The sequence below is a fragment of the Amblyraja radiata genome, chromosome 10 (assembly GCF_010909765.2).
Source record: "Amblyraja radiata isolate CabotCenter1 chromosome 10, sAmbRad1.1.pri, whole genome shotgun sequence".
Classification (NCBI taxonomy): domain Eukaryota; kingdom Metazoa; phylum Chordata; class Chondrichthyes; order Rajiformes; family Rajidae; genus Amblyraja; species Amblyraja radiata.
The window spans coordinates 36,674,420-36,680,544 of NC_045965.1; the positions used below are offsets into that span (position 1 = coordinate 36,674,420).

At 44.2% G+C, this 6,125-nt stretch overlaps 1 long non-coding RNA gene across 1 annotated transcript in view; it reads right to left on the reverse strand.

Annotated features, from left to right (window-relative positions):
• LOC116977792 overlaps window positions 1-5,023 on the reverse strand; it is a 29,456-nt gene extending 24,433 nt beyond the window's left edge. Inside the window, exon 1 of the long non-coding RNA XR_004413305.1 lies at window positions 4,638-5,023. This is a non-coding gene — a long non-coding RNA (uncharacterized LOC116977792). The remainder of the gene's footprint in view (window positions 1-4,637) is intronic.
• Window positions 5,024-6,125: the final 1,102 nt, after the last annotated feature.

Genomic DNA, 6,125 nt, shown 5'->3' on the forward strand with positions numbered 1-6,125 from the left:
TCTCCTAAGAGTGACGGCGGTTTGGCACTTCCTGACTTTAGGCGATACTATTGGGCAGCTAACTTGCAAAAACTCCTGTATTGGATGAATGATGATTGCGACCACCTACCGACCTGGGTACACATGGAAAAGGCGAGTTCACATCTCCCGTTGCGGTCTGCCCTATGCTCCCAACTCCCCCTTCCTATAACATCTGTGGGTGCAGGCCCAATTGCGTCCCTCTCGCTCAAGATATGGAGTCAACTCAGGAAAAACTTCGGTTTACAAGGCCCTTCCATCTTGACCCCACTGCTTAAAAACCACATCTTTAAACCTTCAAGTACAGACCACGCATTCAAAACCTGGCATAGCAACGGTATCAGTAGTATCAAAAACCTATACAATGATGGCATCTTTTCGTCTTTTGCGGAGCTCTCGTCCAACTATAGCCTCCCAAACTCCCACCTTTTTCGTTTTTTTCCAGATTAGGGATTTTGTGAAGAAGACATTCCCCCATTTCCCAAATCGCCCCCCCTGAAACCCTGACCGATACCATCTTAGCTCTAGATCCCAACCGGAAGAAATGCATCTCTGTTTTGTATAACTTGTTAGGGTCAGTTATATTGAAACCTCATACCTCATTAAAAGCTGCGTGGGAGGGTAAGCTGAATACGAAACTAACAGACCAGCAATGGGACTCTGCCTTGGATTTGATCCATTCTTCCTCCATATGTGCCCATCGTGGCCTAATCCAATGCAAAGTCCTTCACAAAGTCCACTACACAAATGCAAGATTATCTAGAATTTACCCCGCTGTTAGGGACACCTGCAACAGATGTAATCAATCTCCTGCCAACCATAGCCATATGTTTTGGTCTTGCCCTAAGCTAGCAGCCTTTTGGAGGAGTGCTTTCGACTTGATAAGCAGAGCCTACGGCCAGACTATTCCTCCAAACCCACTGTCAGCTATTTTCGGTACCCCTCCCAACACCAACCTCTCTGTTGCGGTGAAACGGGTTCTGGCTTTTACAACCTTGTTAGCCCGGAGACTGATCTTGCTTAACTGGAGGCTCACCTGTCCCCCGACACACGCCCGCTGGATTAAGGAGGTGCTTTACAATTTAAAGCTTGAAAAACTTAGGTTCTCTCTCAAAGGCTCTACCAAGACATTCCTAGATACATGGAACCCTTTCTTGGAACTTGTTAACTCTCTCAACTTGTCCCCGGACTCGGAAGAGGACTGAGTGCTCTCCACCATTGTTCTGCTCTACTGCAGCTGCTCTCCCCTTAACCCCCCCCCCCCCCCTCCCCACACTTATTTATTTAATTACTTACTTATTTACTGTTATTAGTGACATTTTTTTTTTTTTTTAGTACTTTTTGTTTCGTTTATCTTACCATATTTGTGTGGATGTGTATGTATGTGAGTGTTCTTTGTCCCCGTTTGGTTCTGACCTGATTCGGGTGGGTTGAAGGTGGGTAAGGGTAAGGGCTTTGAGGGTCGCTTACATACTGTTGCACAATTATGCCTTGACTGTCACTGTCTGTTATAATTGTATGTATGCAAATTGCTGTGAAATTCAAATAAAAAGATTTAAATCGAAATTAGAAAACAAATCTCTCAGAGGTTTTTTAGGGAAATACACAGAGGAACATATACCAAGCGAGTCATCATTACGGAAAAATTATGTTGACAGCAACTTCAACATTGTTGTGCAGAAAATTAGAGATGAAGTTGCATGCAACAAAATATGGATCTCAATAGACGAGATAACTGATGCTGTGGGGAGATTTGTTGCCAATGTGGTCATTGGTACACTGGAGACAGGTCAACCATCAAAGGAGGTGTTCTCAAGAAATTAATGGGCCTCTACCTCCCAGAGAAAACTTTCAGCACCACAACAATCCATCCCACATCTTTACCCGAGCTCAAAACAACACCACCACCAAACCATCATCCGCATTCCATCAAGTTATCATCCACTCCACCTCATAACAACTCAAACCTAACACCACCACCAGTTCAGCACCCATAAACCTAGCCCCGATTCACCACCAACCTCACACACCCATCTTAACCCAGCCCACATCAGCTCAGCCCATCCCATCTCAGCCCGGCTCAAATCGAGTCAGATCGGTTTAGCTCAGCCCAGCCCAATCTGAAGAAGGGTTCCAGCCCGAATCTTACCCATCCATTCCTGCCACAGATGCTGCCTGACCCACTGAGTTAATCCGGCACTTTGTGTTTTATAATCTCAACTCAGCCCAGCCCAGCTCAGCAGATCAGTCTGAAGAAGGGTTTCGACCAGAAACGTTGCCTATTTCCTTCGCTCCATAGATGCTGCTGCACCCGCTGAGTTTCTCCGGCAATTTTATCTACCTTCAGCAGGAACAAGCCCAGCTCAGATCAGCTCACGACCAGACCAGACCTGGGATAATTGGTATTTCAGATGCTAATTAAGTACATGCATGATTCAGATTATGCTGGCCATTTGCAATTACCAATGGGATGTGACACTTGAAACTGCGCAGTGCCGGACGCTCCAACTGAGATCAATGCAATCGATCATATGATTAGCGATGAATAGCGGATCTAATCGATGCTCCAATACTCGGTACACTGCAAGAATGCCATTCAAAGAGTGAGAGGATTCAGTTAGACAGGGTCAGGTGGGAACCAGTCGATGGTCTGTACCAGGAATCTGCATGGGAAACCAGAGTTATAAAAATAACGCTACAAATTACTTAGAACCGGTAGCACTTGTAAATTAAAAGCAGCATCTCGACAATAATACCTTGTTATTTTATTTCCAAGAGACGTGCATACACAGAGTATGCTTCAGGGGGGAATGAAAGTTATTGGGCGTGAAGCCATATTAACTGCTCATATCAGATTCGTTCACATTCCTGTCGAGTACTTTCAAATAAATTGAAGCTGCCTTGCCATTTTTCTCAAATGATACATTGAGTCTGACTGCGCTGTTGTACCAGACTTTTTTAAAAAAATCATAATTTCATCTAAAGCGTGGTTGTGAAGGAATCCGCTTTGCCATTATAATCTCAAACTCGTCGTCCATCATCGGCTTTTAATATTGAAGTATTTCTCGCCACCCGTTTGGCACCTTTACACGATGCAGATTGTGGGCATTTCCCAGATTTAAGACGTGTTTGTTCTGCTACAGTTTACAACCAAGTTTACAGCCCAGCGTCTTGGAGGCTGGGGATCATGTCAAAGTACATCGTTGGTTGGCAAAGTCATATAAAAAGCAAAATTAACTTGTCGCAAATTAGTTTTGTTGTAAATACCAACACGAGGTGTTATATAATTGTCAAACCTGCCTGGCACTGATATCTCAGGAGGGAAAGGGAGGGGAAGGGAAAGTTTGGAAAGTGCTCTTCTCTGCTGTAGTGTTTGGAGACTAAGCCGCACTAACAGTGAGTGGAAAGCAACTCAAAGTAAGTTTGCATTGAGATGCCGATCTTCTGTGAATTTATTTTAACCCGGTGGTGCTTATTTTCTGTCACGTTTCCTGTATTCCGCATTCAATAGATATAAGTGTCCACTATTACATTAGATCACTATTTCGTGTAAATACAGTTCGCTTGTGTTTGACTGAAGCATTCGCCAAAAAAATAAATGTTATATGCCGAGTTTTTAGACTCCGTTATGCATAGCAACATCTGGATGAGAAACAGTATATGTATTAGGCCACGGATGACCTTGGACCTTCATCTATATAGCCGAGTTGTTTATATAGGAAATATAAGAAGTATAAATATATTATTAAGTAACAAGCGAGACGCATAATTTTTAAATTATGTTTTAAATCTATTGATTCCGGAGACACGTGGGTTACAACAATGAATTGGTGGGTGTTGTGGAGACCGTTCAACACATCTGACCCAATCTCTTCAAAGCTCTAAAATACGCGTGACTGTCATGTCACTGTCGTTTGGCAATAATTCGATGCTGTGCACTTGCTGAAAGCGAACCGGGCCTTTTATTTTTGTTCAGAGTCTACTTTGACCTGATTGGTGAATTTATAAAAACGCGTTAAGGACTCTGCGATTAAGAACACACTTGCGCGGACAAATAAAACAATAAAAACATTGCCACCACTGTGGGAAATCACTGCTAATGTGAGTGTTGCGCCTCTCCAATCTGAAAGTGCGGCATAAGGAGGAGAAATAGCGTTCGCGCTTGCTTATCTTGCTTGCAAAAACAACTTGGCAACGCCAGATAAGCACCTCGCAGCTTTCCCCGTCAGTCATCCTTTGAGGCTCTTTGGTCTTCACAGCATGGCGGGAGCGCAGCTGAATACCTCGCAAAATACATCTGAAACACATTAGCTCGCCAGCATATTCACCAAGAGCTGGCTGATAAATAGGCGTCTATATTTACAGCTAAACTAATTGCCTGCATGCACGGACGGATCGCCGCATGCTTTCGAACAAACCTGACTAGGTTTACACGTTAGACAAGCGGCCTCTTCTGCTTCGGCACCGCTTATGTAAATAGAAGTCTGCTCATCTGTATTTCAGCACAACCTGTTTTACAAGAGAAAGGGACCTAAGGATATACTTTCACTGGTCATATATTTTATAACCATACAGATACATCGCACATGTAGTAATCCGAGAGGTGGACATCACATTACCTTCATCTGGTTCCCGTTGCTTCCGGTATGTTGTTGTTCTTCGCTCAATTCCCATCACCCCCTCACTTTCCTCCTGCACCGCTCACACTAACAGCACCAGTTCAACCCCTTTCGCGTTCTTCTCCCTTAAAGATCACTCCCGCAAAAGCGTGTGTACCTCTGGTCATCCGCAATTCAGCTCCTTTTGCTGGCGAGCACCCTCCACGTGTGAGCCTGCACAGCGCGGCTGAGTTCACACGACGAGGTGGCTTCAATGCACAGAGCGTTCTGCTTCCTGCCAACTCTGCTCTCGGTGTTAATCTAGAGTCATGGCTTAACTTCACTCTGCGGAGGCGTTTATTCAACATCGCTTGTGTTCAATTTGGCTTTGTAAACGTGAATATACATTGACTGGAGAAACGCTAGTTTTTGGCTGATGCCTGAATGTTGCACTTACCCGTCCAGCAGTACACACCGATGCATCGGGCCCTATGTCCTTTAAAGCCTCGGTCATTCGGTCCTGGCTGGCCTTCATCCCTCCATAAACTTCAGCCAATGGAAACCCATTTGCCCAGCCTTTATCTCAGATCTGTACCATGCACCAATCTCCCTTATGCTCACTTGGTCACGTATACATTGGAATTCTTCCCCTTTATCTTTTCCTTAAAGCCCCCCCCCCCCCCCCCCCCTTAAAAGTACTTACGAAAAACACCTTTTAGTCGTTGTTTTAATCATCTACTGTGTTTTTCTTTCTGTGAAGTGCCTAGTGCCACTTTTCTACACTAAAGGTGCTGTGTAATGGAGGGATATGGATCATGTGCAGGCCGATGAAATTAGTTTATCATGGCATCATATTTGCACAGACTTTGTGGGCCAAGGACCTGTCCTGTGCTATCAAACGTATATTGTTTGTGCCTTGCTGGACCTAACACACTACCATTCAATAAGGCCTTGGATAAGGAAAACAGGGCTCGCAACCCCATTTCTTACATCACATAACCTTTGACATTGTTTTGGGTGGTTAGAACAAGTCTGGGGTAGTTTTCCAGTATCCAGTTCTAATGTTCAAGCCTTCTGCTTACTAGTACTTTCATGTGTAGACTTTATACATGATATTGAAATGGGTTAATTCAAAATCCAGAACATCCAATTCTGTCAAACATCCGCTCAATTCTCAAGTGCCCAGGAGAATCAGCATTGCTGCTGGAATTAAAGACTTTGATCAAGTAAAATGACATCCCACTCCTTCACCCTTGTGTATGTTGCAAGGATGGAGATATAATGTTGAGATGTGTAGGAAGGAACTGCAGATGCTGGTTTAAACCGAAAATAGACGTCACCCATTCCTTCTCTCCAGAGATATTGCCTGTCCCGCTGAGTTACTCCAGCTTTTTGAGTCTATACAGTGTTGAGAGTTGTTTTGGCATGCAAGGATATGGGCTTTGGTTCAAAAAATGATGGTTCAAAAAATGTACAGGTGAAGAGCATGCACACCCAGGCATTTACCAC